Source organism: Dromaius novaehollandiae, chromosome 1 (assembly GCF_036370855.1).
Source record: "Dromaius novaehollandiae isolate bDroNov1 chromosome 1, bDroNov1.hap1, whole genome shotgun sequence".
NCBI lineage: Eukaryota > Metazoa > Chordata > Aves > Casuariiformes > Dromaiidae > Dromaius > Dromaius novaehollandiae.
Window position 1 is genome coordinate 145768106 of NC_088098.1, and position 18267 is coordinate 145786372.

An 18267-nucleotide genomic window follows, 5' to 3' on the forward strand; every position below is an offset into this window, starting at 1 on the left:
TTCATGCCGGCCCAAGAAGCAGATTGGGACCAAACTAGGGGGACGGGTAGGTTAATGACTAAACAATACCAACAGTTAATAGACTCCTGGTGGCTTTGGGTGCTTTCTCTCAGCAAGGAGGAGGTGCTGACGCCCTCGCACATATCCTGGCCCCGGCGGCTGGACTTTGTGAGCATGGCTTGTGTGTCTTGCCAGCCTCCCCTCTTTATGTTGACGAGGGTCACCAGGCCACTTGTGGATTTCAGGAGCTCCTGGATGCAGTGTGGCTGGAGGAAGAACTGTAGCCCGTGGTTCTGGCATGGCCTCTGCTCAGCCTGGCTTGGAGGCAGGGAGAGCAGCTTTAAGAAGAGACCGTTCTGGAGCTGCCTAGGAGAGGGAGCAGGAGCGAAAGGGAAGGTGCCTCCTGCTGCCTGATCCTTCTCCATTGCCTTGTGTTCAGCTTCCTCGAGGCCTTCCCACTGCTCCCTGCGTTTCCCTTTTCCCTGTGCTGCAAGTAAGGCGCCTCAGTGAGGCAGCCTTCCGAGCTCCGGTGTTTCCCCCTCCCGCGTTGCCCGGGCTCTGGCTGAGCTCGGAGCAGAAGAGGCTGAGCTAGGAGGAGCAGCTGTTGGAGAAGGAAGTGGAAGGTGTGCAGGGTAGCGGCGCTGGTGTGCTGAGAAGGGATTGGGAGCTTCCGATGGCCCTTTGGAGTTGAGAAGATGGTAGTATCTCTGAGCATGTGTGCTGGCGCAGGCTTGACTTCTCTGCCCCAGCTGCACGTCCATGAGCAACTCTAGCTCGGGAGGGATGCACTTCTTTGTGGCATGGCAATGTTTAGCAAGGTGTATCTAGGTGTTTAGAGTGAGGACCTTTTTGGCTGGTGGGAGCAGAGGGGTAAAGCGGGAATGCCAGCGTCCATGTTTAGTGTTGCTTGCTTGAGTTTTGCGGAGCTTTGGTGTTACAGGAGCACAGCTACTAGAGGCCCGCATTCTGGGTGTTTTCACCCTTGTGCCTCTTCAGAGAACTGCCGCAGCAGGAGCTCCTAGCCTGGCTTGAGAGCTTCTCTTCTCCATCCATTGCTCATCTGTTCCTGATGGGAGTGGCTAATACGGCAGCTCTTTGCTTGCCTTTCCCTCGAGTAGTGTAAGCAAGTCTTCGACTTCCTGCTTAGTTGTTTGGGCTACGAGCATGGGGGTGTCAGATGCTGCTGCAGGCGAAACCCTCCCCTTTGTGCTGTTGTTAGAGAATATAGAACTGAAAGTGTCTAAAGGAAACCACTTTGCACAACTTATATAAACCTTGCTTAGCATGAGTAGCGAAACGTGCTGAAGCCTTAGGCCACAGAGTCAATAAATCTGCAAATTCCCGTAGGTTTAGGATTGGTTCCTGGAAGGTTATGGAGCTCTCGAGGAATGGATGTTGGACTATTGAAATCAGCTAGCTGAGTCTCAATACAAGCAAAGGGAGGATTCCCTCCCACGGTTAAACAGTACCCTATCCCCAAAGAAGCCGAGAAGGGTATCCGAAAGCAAACTGACCACTATGTAAAACTGGGTCTCCTTAGAGTCTGTGAATGCCCATACAACACTCCGATTGTGCCAGTTAAAAAGAATAGGCAGGATTCTGATGGCGATGCAGAATACCAATTTGTGCAAGATTTGCAAGCAAGCAATCCATGTGTGGTGACCCCTCCCCTAGCAGTGCCTGATCCTTCCACGGTGCTTTTACAAATACCACACTGGGCAAAAAGTTTCACTGTAATTGACCTAACTGCTGCTTTCCTTAGGATCCCACTTGAGGAAAGTAGTCAACCCTTGTTTGCCTTTCCATGGAAAGGGTAACAACGGATGTGGACACACCTCCCACAAGGGTTCACTGGGTCTCCCACCATTTCCTCACAAATATTAAGGAATGATTTAAAAGATGTGGAATTCCCGGGTGGGTCAACTCTCATGCAATATGTAGATGATTTACTGAGAGCAGGTAAGGATGAAGATACCTGTAGAATAGACTCTGCATATCTGAGTCCCACTTTAACAGAAAAAGGTCCCCGGGCATCTCCGTCTAAACTCCAGCTGTGTCAAAAAGAGGTAAAATACTTGGGGTTCATTCTCAGAGAAGGGCAACGACTAGTCGATCCAGAGAGAGTAGATGCTGTCATAAAACTGCCCCGTGCAGTAACACAGAAACAGTTAGAAGGATTCCTTGGAGCTGTGGAATGTTGCAGACCATGGATTCCTGGGTTGGGAGAATTAGCAAAACCCCTGACAGAGGCCACTAGAAATGAAGAAGCAGAACCCACTGCGTGGGGTCCCGAATGAGAGCAAGCTTTTAGAACTATGAAAGGAGCTTTGGCATCCACACCTGCTTCCGGGCTCCCGGATTATACAAAGCCCTTCAACTGATAGGTACATGAATGTAAGGGGATTCCCAGCGGACTAATAAGGCAACAATTAGGACCCCCCCCATCCCCCCCAGAGACCAGTAGCGTAATCTGCTCAGCTAGATTCGGTTGCAACAGGGGCACCAGCCTGCATCAAATGGGGGGCAGCAGCAGCAGCAATAGTAGAGAGAAGCCGCCCTCTCATTCTGGGGCACTCTGTAACAGTTCATGTGCGGCACAAAGTGGAGATGCTACTAAAACAATATACCACCCAGGCATTACGGCCACAACGGGCACACAGATACGAACTGATCCTCCTCATGGCAGATAATGTAGTCCTAAGAAGATGCAATGCCTTGAATCCAGCAACCCTAGTAGCTCTGCCCGATGATGGAGAAAAACATCACCAATGTGAGCAGGTAATGCACACTTCCAGTAAGCCGAGAAGCGATTTAACTGATGTTCCTTTGCCAAACCCAGGCCTAGTTCTATTTGTAGACAGCTCATCCTGCTACCTGCATGGACAAGGACGAACTGGGTATGCTGTAGTCAGCCAGAAATGAGTAACAGAGGCTGAACCGCTTCCCACACGGAGGAGTGCGCAAGGAGCACAACTAGCAGAACCGACTCTCGATATGCTTTTTGGGGTATGTCAGGGAACTGGGATGTTATGGAAAGAATGAGAATTTTTTACATCATCAAGAAAGAAAACAGCTAGTGGAGAAGAAATATGTAATTGGCTGGAAGCAGTCCAAAGGCCCAAAGAAACTGCTGTAATACACTGCCCAGCCCAGGACTTCTTTCTTAGTTGTTTGGCCTACAACTAGTGCATGCAAGACACTCCCCTTTGTGCTGTGTCCTTTGAAGAGCTTGGACACTCGTGGTTTAGTCAAGTGAAGGCTTGTAGTCTTGGCAAGAAGGTATTGGCCTGGACGCGTCTCTCTGATAAGGGGTGACTATTGGTGGCCCTGGTGATCAGGGCAACAGCACCTTTGGGAAGGGCAGGAAAGGGAAGGGAAGGGCAGGGAGCTTCCTCCATTTTTCACGTCTTCTGGTATGTTTGGGATTCGTGGGCTGTGGTGGAGCAGCTGGAAGGGCTTCGTCAACTCCCTCGAGGTAGCGTTCTCTTTCTAGGATAGCTTTATTGCCCATTCCCAAACCGTATGAACACCTGGGATTGTAGTGCTTTAAAGGAGTAATGGCAGGCAGTAAAGGCAGGCTTGCTCTTTTCCTATCGATAACCTGAAGAAGGAAGACAAATGCATCCTGGTCACCAATGTTAAGGAATTTCTGCTCTTTGGCAAACACTGGTGCAGGCGAAACACTCCCCTTTGTGCTGTTGTTAGAGACTATTGAACTGAAAGTGTCTAGAGGAAACCACTTAGCACAACTTACAGAAACCTTGCTTCGCATGAGTAGCTAAATGTGCTGAAGCCTTAGGACACACTTGGATAACGTGATGAACCACTCTGGGCAAAATGTTTCACTGTAATTGACTTTGCTGCTTTCTTGAGTGGGTTCGAGTCCCGTCTCGTTCCGGCCAGAACGGGGAGTGCGCAGCCAGATCAGCGTAACCTTCAGTAACCTGAAGGAGGAATACAAATGCTTCCTCATCACCGATGTTAAGGAATTTCTGCTGTTTTGCCAGCCGGGGAGGTTATTTTCATTGACCCTGTTTCAAGGTGATGCGACGTAAAGTGTTGGAGACAGTCTTCCTGCAAATGTGTGAGGAATGAAGAACAGAGGAGCCGGCTGGTCTGTCGTTCAGCGCAGTGAATGGCTCTGTAACATCCCAGCAGATGAAAAGGCAGCATTCCTTTTGTGGCAGTCTCAGTGCTTGTCTACAGCTGCACGATCACTTTGGCAGCTGTTGAGAGAGAGGACTTCCTCTCCCCAGACGTCTGCCTAGTTCCAAAACGTTGAATAGCTGCATACCAGAGAATTATGCCATTGACGGTTTTCTTGACACTGCCCTTCTGCAACAGAGATACCCTCTTCTGTAGGTGAGCAGCTGAGGCTGTAAGGATGACTTGCCTCTGGGTCTGTGTGGTGGCCTGAGGAACCAAGCCTGGAACACCTGAGCAATGAACTCTCCAGTCCCGTCACAACCATCCTCCATTTTGGTCTCAGTGTAATTAAGTAATGCAAATTCTGCTCTCTCTGTCTTTGCAGGCTGATTGCAAGAGATCCGAGGAGAGTGAGGAAGAAGCAACTGTGGATCTGTAGGCTTAGACTTTCAATCGAAGAGTGCATGGAACATGTACTGTATTTTGGTCTCTTGGGGGGCTGCAAGGGTCTTTTTCTCTCATGATGCTCCGCAGGTTTTCAGCACATTTTTCCATGTTCCAAAGAGTGGTAGTAAGTTAAATCTCTTTCACTGTAGAACTCTCCTCAGTGTTTTGCTGTTGTACCATCTCACAGGTACTTCTCAACCAGCTTCGGGCTGGTTTTGATCAGATCATTGAGCTCCAGAATGCCCAAGATGCAATGTACAGAGCTGCTTTGGAAGAGTTGCAGCTGAGGTTGCAATCTGAAGAGAGAAAGAAACAGCGTGAGCTTGAGGTACAGTAATGATATCACTAGAACATGGCAGTTAATTGAGGCATATATATATGCTTCTTGCTATATAACGCTCAGGGGTTTTTTTTGACAACATCTAGAGCTGAAACAAAAATTTAATGTTGGGACAAGTGTAGAAGTCATCAGTAGTAGGTAGTGAATTCAAACAAAAGCCCCTGAATGGCATTTTTCACGTCTGTCTTGCCCCAAAAGTCTAGGCGAATAGATCTTTGGAGGACAAGAAGTTTAGGGCTGTTTCAGGTCAAGGGAATGGAAGCAGCTTGTGTATTCTAAACCTTTTCACAATGAATGCCGTAGCTCCATGCCTGCCTCCATACTGCGCATCTGTGGGAAGTGTGGTGCTGGGGTGAGACTTTGTTAACCTGAGATTTCCTTAATAGTCTCTGTCTTCCTACGAAGACTGTGAGAAGGACTTCTGTAACTTTTCCTTCTAAAGGAGCCAGGTCATTAATGCAGCTTGAATAGTCTCATGTGCTGTACAGCCGCCGAGTGGACTGACAGTTTCAGTATCAGAGGCTATGTGTTTGGCTTGCTCTGGCGACGTTTGGCTGAACATGGTGGTTCTACCACCAGGTAGAAGGTGGGCTTATGAGTCACTTCCATCATGTGAAGCTTGACCTATTATTAGTTTGGTCTCTTTGTAGGGCGAATGGGGTGTAACTGCGTCAGAAGAGGAGGAAGAGAACAAGAGGATAAAAGAATTTCAAGAATCAATCCCCAAAATGTGCTCCCAGCTTCGAATACTTACTCATTTTTACCAGGTGCCCCTTTTTGTATATGGATTATGAGTTTTGGTATGTAGAAATCAATTTCAAATGCAGGTTAGGTGTTATTACTGCATTGATATGCGCCATTGGTGGATTTGGTATTCAATTTTTGCTGCTCTGTTTAGAAGTCTGTATTCACCGTTCTTCAGCAGATTTTTGTGATTATCTGTATTCCCCTGATAAAGAGGGCTAGTCTCTTCATTTAAGTCTCCCCCTTCTTTCAGGAGGGGAGGCAATAGGCATGTTTTGGTGTAACCTGAAAAAATCAAATTCCTACTGCATTCCATTTGTTTTCTCAGCCTTTGCAAGTCATTGCTGTTAAAGACGTGCAGAAACAGTCCTTTTTTTCAGGACCTACTGCTCAATTCTAAGGGTGCGAAAAGGGGCAATGGGTGAGCTGTTGGGGCAATGTGCACAGAATACCTTCTTTGAGAGGCATTATTCTCCCATTGTCTTGCTTTCTTGCATCTGATTTGAAAGCTCCCATTCCTCATCGGAATCAGCTCTTAGCTTGCAGGGAAAGCATGCCAGAAAGAAACAGAGGAGGGGGCACAGCCGTATGTGCCGCAGCAACCTTTTGAGGTTTGAACCCAGGTCCACTGGAAACCAAAACCCTACCTATAGCTCACCTCTTGACCTTCACACATTCTTTTAGTATGCCTTTTACCTACTCTTATTTATCACCTTTGGCATATCTGAAGGTAGTTTTATTTAATGATGCTAATGCTGAGTTTGACCTAGAGCTGTTGGACCCGCTTTCTTCCTATTTTTTCTTGATATTTCTTATCTCTTCTTTCTTTTTACTTTTTACTCTCCATAAATATGTGTTGAGACAAATATTAAACATGTAAACATGCATTGTTTCCCTAGGTAAATGAATGAAAGTGCTTTTTTGCTGGGATAACTCACCCACATTTCCTTTTAGCTTGTAACAGTACAGTAGGTACAGGTTATTTACAGCAGTTATAATGGCGAATCCGTACCTTTTCAGCATGTGCACAGCACTTCCCAGCACTTCTCTCCAGCAGTTTCCACCATAAGATCTGTTTCTCTATTGCCTACAGCTTTGTCAGGATTTAGCTACCCTGGATGAAGTGCTGCATTGCCCAAAGAGTTCAGTTCACATGCAGGTTTGAGGGAAAACAGGTCAGAAGGGCTAAGGTCAGAAAATGCTGGTGGCTGTTGCTGGAGGCTGTACTGATCCCAGGCTATTGATGCTGTGAAATGCCCTTGTAGGCACGGCAGAGCTAATGGGTTGCTCCTTTCCCTGGTGTTAACGTAGCTTTTAATCGTGAAATTCTGAGGAAAAATGCTAAATAATAATCTCCGCTGGGGAGGGATTAAATATCTCATCCTGCCGGTGTTGGCAACAGTAGCCTGCACATGCACAGGGATCACATTTTTATTTGGAAACCTTAGGTACCATTTCAGAGGCATTAGCAGCATTAAGGAACCGGTTTCATTCTCTCCAGATTGCAAAACAAGCTGATCGGTAACAACTGTAGAGATGCGATGATAAAAATAATCATTCTAGAGCCTGCTTTGTCATTTTCCGTAATTGAGCTAGGTCATCAACTAATTTTCTTTCGGAAACCTGAATAGTGTAGGCACTGATCACTCTGGAGCTCTATGGATTTTCAAAAGTTCTCATAAAAGAGTTAGAAGCACAGTTGTACTGAAAATCAGGGATTCCTGAATTGTTCTAGTGCTTTCCCGTATGTTTTTTCCCAGATATGGAACATACAAATTGCTATCATGGGATTTTTCCATCAAAATACATCTTACTGGAGATTTCTTTCTAGGAAGCAAGACAATTGCAGGAAACTAGCTGAACAAGTCAGTATTTTTCATCTGAATTTTATTTTCCTGAAAAATGAGCATTTACCTATTGTTTTTAGATCATCCAGATGTGGGGGAAGGAAAGGAAAGTCACTTTTTGCTTTTCAAAAACAAACCAAAATCAAAAATTTCTCCTTTAACTTTTTTCTTTAATGACTGGCAAAACTTATTTTTAAAAAAGGGAAAAAAAACCCAACAAAACCCAGGAAATTCCAAGCAATCCAAATGTGTGGGTTTTTACAAAAAGCTGTAAAATTCAGGTATTTTTTGATCAACTTCAATAGGAGCTCTGGAGCACTGTTTGACTTTTGCTACAAAGTCTCTCATTTTCCACTGGTGGTGTGAGCAGTGTTGACATAGGCACTTTTGTAGCATTTCTCCCAGCTTCTATTATTTTCAATCCCAACTTCTAACAGTTGTATTCTAGCCATTATTTTGCATAAAAAAGAAAGCAGAAAACCTTTGGCCATGTGTTTAGTTCTAAAGCTGATCCTATCTCCTTTAGTGCTGTCATCTTAATGTTACTGCATAGTCATTTGTGTAGGTATTAATTGGGGTGTTTTCTAGTTACAAGAGTCTCTTTTCCAGCTTTCTGTCCTCCTGCCAGTGAATTCAGATTTCTTCTTATCACATATGCTTTGTTTAGGAGAGTCAAAATATATTGAAGGAGATCTAATATAGAGGGATTAGAATTGCAATATTTATGTCTTCTCAATATTTGGTTTTCGTTTGAGGCATTATTCTCTATAAGGTATTTATAGTTCATCAATAATGTTGAATATCTCCTCTTAGTCTTTTTCCCTTCTCATTTCCTTTACACTCCAGCTGCCACCATCTGGAAGGTCTTCAAGTCTTCAAGCTTTGATACATGCTATGTCCTGTTTCAGAACATAACTTCACCTAGAACTTACATAGCCTTTTCAGAAACATTTCAAGATACCACCTATTTAAATCAACATTTTTATTTATATGCAGTCCTTCTAAATGTCATTTATGCAAACTCCTGAACAGCCTTCAAACTCCAGGATAATTACATACAATTACCTGTAAATATTTGATTGCGCAGTAGTGAAAGTTTGCTTTCGTAGTGCCGTCATTTGTAAACCTTCTAGGGACGAAAAGCATTAATTTGCACTAAAGACCTAGCTCTTAAACCTACATGAATCATTAAAAATTACTGCCTCCAGACTGTCTCACGTTGAATCTCATGTTCAAAATTAGCATTTCTGGTACACTGACAGCCTTATACTTCTAAATCTTTAGGACATAATCTTCAGGCCTCACATCAGACTACGGGCATGCAATATTATGTGTAATGCTGATAAAGCTGTAAAATAAAAACTGAACAGCAATAGTAGGCTTTCTTCTCTTTTCTCTATCATGTGCTGGACAGTGCTGAATGGAGTCTGTTTCTAAGTATATGCCGGCTCTTTTTTAAGAAAACAATTTATGTGTGTGTTGCAATTTCAGCTCCCTCTCAGCTGAGCTGCAAACTGTCAGGTTTGGAAGTTTCTTTCTGCAAAATTTCCCACCAATAACTTGTGTTTTATCCTTCGACATCCATGTAGGTCATTATACATTATGCATCCCACTCTCTAGGCAAAAATGAGCAATATCTAGGCATTTTTTAAAATAATTGTGTGTAATAGACAAGTTTTACATTTTCTTATCCAAACTATGTTGTCTGTGGAAGGAAACACTCATCAGTAGTATGGCATGCTCCCCATTAGCGTGACCTTTAAACCTCCATGTCCCCCTTTTTGGTTGGCTCTGACTGCTATGTTGCCCTTGTAGCTTCTGCACAAGTGTCGTCTTATCACAGGAACACCTCTATTGAAGTCAATACGTCAGTAGGTACGGTTCCAAATTACTTTTATTGAATAAAAGATTTATTTTCACCACTGTTGCATATAAAATCTGGTACAAGTCATCCTTACCCGGCACTACGTGGAAGTGACTAAATCACATATACAAATTGGTAATGGGAATATGATTGTTTCTGTCCATTTAGGAGGTCAAAATTTAATAGTGATGTAATTAAGGTCTTCCCATACAACTCTGTGCTTTGTCTAATGTGTTATTGCCAGGGGATTTAATACATGCTTACCAACATGCTGTTTGGTCCCTGCAGGCCAAAATTTGCTGACCTTATGCTCACTGATTGGTACCACGGTCCATGAATAGCACGGTAGAATCAGTTATCAAGATTTTAAAAAGTGGTATCAGGTGGAGCTTATCTATACGCCACTGTAAACCAGGTTGCATCCTTGTAAAAGAGCTGTGTTCACACCGGTCAGTTCCTTACAGCAGTATAGCTAGCAGATTGCTGTGTTATTTTCAGTCCATTAGGCACATCCACAATTTCACCTCGAGGTAAGCTTCGTCACTCTAATGTTTCTGCAGTTGTGCTCCAAACTTTTTTTTTGGCAGGTCTCCAGCTACTTTCCTATGCTCATGCTGTTTGCACGCAGCTGTCTTTGTGTTCACTACTACTGGGTGGTACCTGGATGTTTGCTCTGCTTAAAGCCACCACAGAGACAGGCTCTGTACATTTATGTTCCAAAAGTCGGCCTGTCTGCTTGGCAAAACTGTTATTTTGTTCTGCTTTGTTCCTACTTGCTATATTTTTAACTGGTCCCAGGTGGAGGCTCGCTGTTGGAGAGGCCATGCTGCAGTATCCTTGGGTTCCAGTGGCAGAGGCAAGGATGTGCGTAGGGAAATTTAAGACAATGCCAAGCAAGATCACAATAGAAGCATCAGAGACTCACAACTAAAGCTATGAGATGGCATTTAGAGGTAGCAAAGGACAAAATCTAGTCATTAAACAAAGTTCAGCAATACAGGAAGGGATTCAGGAGGATTTTGGTATTAAAAGCTAATAAATATGTGCATTTGCATACAGCCAATGCACAAAGGGATATTAAGAACTGTGTTCCTGATACCTTCTTACAAGAGTTCTTTGATGCACAGGATTCTGACCAGAACATCATAGAGTGAGACACAGATCAGCCCGCCCCACATTCATCCATGATGCAGGAACAAGTCGATTAGCAAGACAAATTAAACTTGCAGCTGCTAGTGTGTTGGCCACTGTCCTTACCTCCTCCCTTTCTTTCTCTTTTATTCCCACTTAAGCCAAAACCTCCTGTCACTGCGTTTTCAAAATGGAAACCCATTTTGAACCTACTGCCAACTCTGGCAATAGTTGGCTTGCCTTGTGGGCTACCCTCCTGTGTCGGCATAGAACATCCCAGCATCCTTGGATCCCAGAAAACATGCCTCATTGCAGATGTGTGTTTAAAGACAACTAAGTGTTCTGCAATTAAATTCCAAAGAACATGTCGTATTTTGATTCAAAAAGGATTTTGTTTGATTCTCCAGTTTGCTGCAAGAGCTAACAATAGTCAGGGATTTCTGTATGTCAGTGAAAATCTCAAAACTGTCATTTTTTGCCAGTGCAGATGTAGAAATCAACATTAGCCTGTCCAACAGATGAAAGTCTAGCTATAATAAAAGCTGTTCAATGCTATTTGCAAGGTACAAATGTTGTTACTCCCAATACAGCCACATCTCAGCTTTTATAGCACAGTAAACTTTAAAAGCACCTGAGGGGGATACGACTGAAAGTTTTAGCAGAAGAAGGATACCGTGCTATCTCCCTCATGCCCAAATAGTTTGCTTTCCACTTCTAGATGTATGTAACTTCCAGGGGTACTGTTCTACCAGGAACAAAGCAGGTTTCCCCTTATTCCTCATAGGAAGGTAGTTCATTAACCTTTGGCAGTGCAAATCATGGTTATGGCTTTCAATGTTAGAATTGCTTAAAGAAGTGATCAGTGATCACTGGTCTGCTCTCATCACTCCCTGCCACATCCTCCCTAATATTGAAACTAGTGAATATCCTAGCGCCAGGACTCATCTGGTACCAGAAGGATCTGAAAGGACTCTGGAAAAGAGCAAATGAGCCTTGTTTGAGATACGTGGATTATAATTTGACCTCCTTTTGTGCAAAATAAGTCTTGTCTAGGCCTATGCAAACTATTTGCATGTTTGCAATCCAAATTGCAAACATGCAAATGCATGTTGTGTGCTGTCAGTTCTCAGCTGGCCACTACCAGAAACAATGTCTATGAACTGGGAAGGTTTCTTAAGATGCAGTTCTAAAGCACAAAGGAAGAAAGGTGGGAAAATACATGGGTACGGTGTTGTAGCATTCAAGTTTTGGAATAAAATATTTCTATTTTATATTTGTGCGGTTTTATCAAATCTTTTGACAAAGCTTCATTGGAAAAGCCTGCTGTTTTGTTCTTCATAGAGAAACAGAAAGTGAAAATGATGTTTGATTAAATCTTGATTACACTTAGTATGCCATGCCTGTAGGCATTGCATAGGTTGGAAAGTGAATCTTCATAACTAAAGTTATGCTAAGTATCTTGGCTTCACCTGAAGGTAGCACAAAGGCACAGCTAGACGTATGAAAGAAAAAGAATAAATCTAGTTTAGGAACCTATATCTGAATCTATTTATTCCAGTTCTTGTTCTGGAAAAAATCAGGAAACTTCTAGTTACTTCTACAAGAAAACAAGCTCCCCTGTAAATATTAGCTCGTAAAACATCCTCTTAGGAAGAGTCCTGGGTGATAAATGGCTCCATCATGCTGTACATTGTGCTCTGCAATTCTAGAAGATGCCTAGGAGCTTGGTAAGAAGTTGTAACTTGCCTGCTATATTTCCTTAGGCTCTCCTCTGCTTAAAATGCTGAATTATTAACAATATACTAATACAGTCAGTTTGTATAATCTAAATGATCTTGTACATAGATAATAAACTTCTGACTAACAGAGTGACAGAATGTCAGTTAATTGGCCAGTGATATCTAGCTCAGTAACAGTACTTACCTCCAGTGTTTCCAAGTCTGGCAAAAGTCTAAGAGGATGGCACTTCAAAAGGATGAAGACAATTTCATTGTAAATTTTTACTACTGTGGAAACTAAACAACTGATTGGCTATTATTCTTCTCATCTTACAGGGTCTGACAGATCATGTAGGAAATTTGGAGACATATTTCTAAAAAGGCTCCACACGCAGCAAATTCCCCACAGCTTGAGAAAAACTTGAATTAAGGAGGCAGAAGGAGCTGCCTAGCTCAAAGACAATGACCAAATACAAGTGCAGAATAAGATCAGGTAATAGTAATACTGGGAGCTGGTTGGTCTTTTCCAAGAATAAGCAGACTTGGGCTGGTGAGGGCAGTGGCATTGCACAAGTATTAGTGTGCCTGATGGACCCTGACTAATACCAATGGCAAGCTCTAAAGGAAAACACGCTGGATCCAACAGTTGAGCCCTCTCACAACAGCTCTGTGTCTACCGAGATTAATGACTACAGTGTGGCTGGGTCAACCTGTGACAGAATCTGAAGTCTGACAGCTCCCTAAAAGCATGCCTGTTCAACACAGAGCTGGATGTGGATGATACAGATAGGAATGTTTTTATTTGGTTTACTGCTAGGTTACTGGCCAAAGGTACAGAGGGGAAAGAAAGACACCAAAAAGGTTTAAATCAAAAGACAGAGGGCAGTTGTGGACTGCTTCAAGATGCAGTCAATATTATCTTGAGCTCTATGCCAAATATAGGAACAGTCCAAGTTAGATGTCTTACAGGAATCAACATCACAGTAGTCAAGTCAGACACAAGCCACCATTTTTGCTATTGTAATGAAGCATTTGATGTTACATTGGACTGCCTTTCCTTATTTATTCCTTATTCTAGTAGGTAGGATATTTCATTCTTAAAGAAGGCTTTTAATGCTAATCCTATTTGCATATTCTCCATTTCTCATCCTTCCCCAGTTGTACGCTCTTCAAGATATGTTCCAAGTTTGGGCAATAGAAGAGATAGGGTGGTTTATTGTGTCACAGGTTATTTTAGGCATACAAAACAGTGACATTTAGCAGGCCAAAGCTATGTCTGCAAATACAGTTAGTACAAATATATCTACTAGATGTGGAATATTTGAGGACTTTTCAAAAGCAGCTTAGATAATAAGTACACTGCCTGACCTCTAGTGGTATTAAGCTCAAGGCACTGTCAAAGTTACTCATAGCAATCTGGTACCATGGGGAAAAAGTCAAGGTTACAGAGACACTATCACATATGTGGTAGTTCTGTTCTGCTGTATCCCACCTTAGTGTCAGGTTTGTACTGGCCCAGATTTTGTCCCACTGCCAGGATAACTTTCAGGAGAGCTTTTAGTTCAGCAGGAATCCCAAACACTCTCAGCAGAGCAAACGTCTTTCAGCTATGCCTTTATTGTCAACTAACTCCACATGGTCATTAATCCTCCCTGCTATTGTCTTCCTGGAGAGAAATATGGAATATTGCAGCACCAGTGCAGGAAGGAATGACTGTAAGTACCAGGAGGGAAAATCTACAATGTCTGCTCTCCAATGACTCAGAAAGTTAAAGAGGTGTAAGTTCTACTTTTAACCCCAACAGAAGAATAATGATCTCTCTCCCTTGGTTTTGTGGGTCCTGTCTCCTGGAAGAGGTGAAGCAGTCATTACTAACATCCCCTTGGAGGGTCCAGAGTTCCCACAGCAAAAGAAGGCGGCTAGGAATGACCTGCTGCATAGGGTATGGGCCTTTGCCAGAAGGCGGAGGCAGGAGTAGGGCTGCCAAAACGTGGTTACTAGCACAAAGATGCGGTGGAAATGGAAGCAAACGTGGCAGTAGAAAACAGCGAACATGACTGTGTGATTAGGAAACAACACTTTCCTACAAGGCTGCCATGAGAAGATCAACATTATCACAGGGAGTTGTTGGTGCAGTTGCTTGGCAGGATAGCAAGCAGATCATGGGCCACCTGGAGACAGCCAAGTTATGTTCTTTAGATGTTCTGGGCCTGTTTGCACGGTTCCCCGTCTCGTCTATCATATTCTTCAGCCTCTGAGCCATGCTGAGTGTGCAGTGAGTCAGTCTCCAACAGCCCACCAGCAGAAAGTATTTCAGTGTTCTACCACAACAGGGAGAGGTGCACAGACAATCTGACAAAGTGCAGTTGCACTATATGGAAGACATATTTTGTTTTATTTGCTCATAAGTTTGGTTTCATTTACATTCTGGGGTTTTGGGGCTTTCTCTTGTATGCTTCCTTTACATTCATGGCAGCTGACTGCTTTCTTGCTGTTTTCTAATATACTATTTGCTGTTTAATCCTTTGGTGTGTAAATAGGTGTGGAATAAAGAGAGAGAGGAACTTCAAAGCAAATTATTTAAAAAGAAAATCAGTTTAATTTAAAAATTGGTCACTCTCCAGTTTAATTATTCAAAAAATTGTTATGTTTGCCTTATATTACAGCACTATTTAAAATGAGAGCTCCTCTCATATGCCCAAATAAGACTTTTAGTGGATTTCTTTCAAAGTACGATCCACAGTTATTTATGTATCTTATTCGTCTATTTAAATGTACATCACCTTCATAATTAACAATTCATTGTGAGTATAATTCAGACAGCTGTTTAAAGTTCAGTTGTTATAGTGCGCATCTCTTTAATGTGTGTGTAAACTGATGAGGCTCAGCTGTTCGTCAAATGTAAGTCAGTTCTTTATGACATGCACTGTGTGGTTTCATTTAACACTTACTACACACATGGTACTTCTGGAAATAAACCATCAGTGATAAACAGTTCCTCATAAAAAGTGAGATTCACTTAAAGCAGCTTTAGAAATTCAGCTTTGGCCAGCTAAAATTTTGATTTCTAAATCTGAGTTCATCACCCTGGGCTGACTTTATAGTTAAAAGAAAAACAGACAGCTGAGGTAGGTCAGATTAACTACTCTCTGAAAGTGCTTATCTGAGAAGATGAATTGCCATCCCAAAGTTCTTCTGCACTGACTATAAAGCATTTGTTGCGTGACAAACTCAGACTTATTTGTCTAACTATTGGGCATTCTATTTTAGGGCTAAGGAAAGCTATCCACAGATCTAGTTTGTCTGGCTGCAGAGAATCCCAGCAAGCACTGCAGTTTCCAAAAGAAATGGTCTTACTGATAGCACACCTGTACTGAAAATGTGCAGTCTCTTACAGAAGTAGGGCAGAGGCAGATTTTTTCTCATCTGATTGAAATTAGAGGCAATAAACTGTTTTGCTGGGAATATATATCCCACTGAGTAGGTCTGATAGTGAGTAAAGTATAAGTCCCAAATCGAGCCATCCTTATTGGACTTCGGTTCATCTTTTTTTATTTGTCCTGATGCCTCTCTTGCTCAAGATAATTTACAGAGATTACTGCAGCTTGAATCGTTTCTGAGTTCCTAGAAAGAGAAAGACTGAAATCCATCAAAACAGCACAGGGTTGAATGAGTATAGGCTTCATTTGCATTAGCTCCAAGACACTGCCCATTTTCCAATAGCTCATCAAGCAGCTCTGGACCAGCTTCCTATCATATGATTATGCTTCTCCTCTTTTGACCTTTAAGACAAGATCAATTGGCCCAAGATACATGTAGGCTCCATGTAGTATATACACCTGTATATGATCACAGAATTCCCTTTGAATATCAGTTTACAGTATTAAAATCTCTATTTCTATCTACCTGGACTGAGAGGAAGGTCCTTCTACATGTCAGATTTATCCAACTCATACCTCTCTGGTAAATGATTCTATTCTGCAGCAGAAAGTATGTTTCATTCCACCTCATTTCCTCAAAATAAGACCATTTAGTTTACTAATTTCTATACTGAATATTTTTGCTCCTTAAGTGCCAATTACACATTTTGAAAACAAGAGTCTTAGTACAACAAGTCTTCCCAGTATGCAAGAAACTTTAGAGTTTAAATTCTTCCAACTAATAACTGCATTGATATTTTTCTTTCCATCTTCTGCCTTCGAAAAGTCCCTTGCTATTTTGTATTATCAGCAGTTTGACTAATTTATTCCTAAGGGTTTCAAGGTGATGTAGCAATGTTTACAAAACCAGTATCTAGAATGTGTATTACATACTCTACTGATAGAAAGAAAGCTGAAAAAAGCAGAAAAAATGGAATCCTATAGTTGTTTACTTTCATGGTCTTTACTTTAATGCTCTTTAATTGTCTGCTCTTGGTTTCAGGCTGATTTTGCTATCGGTAGGCATCGACACCTATCGACATCAGTTCTTGATATTGAGAGGTATCAATGCCTGTCAGTTCCAATCCCTATCAATATTGACATCTCTCCGTTTAGACAGACATCTATAGCTGTCACTCTCAGACCGACTGTGCTCTCAGCATGCATCAATGACTATCAACACTGACGGTTCTCAATACTGAGAGGCCTCAATGAGTATTGATTTCTATAAGTATCTTCAGGGAACAACTTCTACAGATATCAATTCCTATTGATAGGCATCATTACCTCTTGATCATGATGTAGCCTTGAGAATTAAGGAAGAAGCAAAAGACTTGCTTACACTAGTGGAGGGAAAGACAAGCAAGGAGCTTGAACATTAGCCACTTCCACTCAGAACAGATGAGCAACGGATGGAGAAGAGAAGCTCGCATGCCATTCGAGGAGTTACTGCTTTGGGTTTTGTGTGAAGAGGGACAGGGGTGAAAAGACCCAGAATGCATGCCTCTAGTAGCTGTAGTCCTGTGACACCAAAGCTGTGCAAAACTGATACAAGCAAGGCTAACCATGGCCGCTGAAGTTTCTGCTTTGCCCCTCTGCTCCCATGAGCCAAAAAAGTCCTAATTCTAAACACATAGCTCTATCTTTGAAAACATTGCCGTGCCACAAAGAAGTGTTTCCCTCCATACCGATTTTTCCTAAGAGAAACGTAGCTAGGTGAAAGAGGTCAAGACTGAGCCAGTACACTTACTTAGACATCCTACAATTTTCTCAGCTGAAAAGTGGGCTCGGGAAGTCCCAATCCCTTCTGAGCACACCAGAGCCGCTACGCTTGAGACTCTCCAGTTTCTCCTCCAGCGTTTGCTCCTCCTGTCCTAGCCTCTTCTGTCCTTAGCTAAGCAAGAGCACAGGGAATGAGGGAAGGGAAAAATGGGAAAGCAGAAGGGTGCCTCCCTGAGGCTTGTTCCTTGCAGCAGACAGGGGACAGTGGGAAGGCCTCAGAGAAGGTTGCTGCAAGGGAATGGAGAAGGATGGGGCAGTAGCAGGCAGTTTCCCTTTCTCCCCTGCCCCCTCTCCTTTTCAGCTTAAGAAGTTTCTCTTTGTAAAGCTGCTCTCCCAGTCTGCCAGACTGAGACAACCTCCCAGAATCACAGGCTACAGTTCTTCCTCAGGTCAGACTGCATCCAAGATCTTCTGAGGTCTCCATAAGTGACCTGGTAAGCAGGTCTGCTGGACTTCATAACGGAAACAGGCAGACACACAGTTTGACTTGTATAGTTACCTCACTGCAGAGGAAGAGAAAACAGTGAGTTGCTCTTTTCTGACCTTCTTTATCAGATGCCTGCTCTTAGCAATGAAGCAGGTGTAGCGATAGTATCGTGGAGGGCCTGGTTAGCTGTTCAGAGTAGCCAATACTGCCACTGCCTCCAGCAGAGAAGAGCCAAGTCCAGAGGAAGGAAGAGCCCATTCAGGAAGAGTAAGAAAAAAGGATGAGCTTGCCATGGAAAATGAAAATCTCCACAACAGCTCAAGTTAACTTCCAGTGCATATTCCGAATAGAATAACAAAAATGTTGGGCTAAAATAGCGTGAGTGCTTGGCTGTTTTGGTCC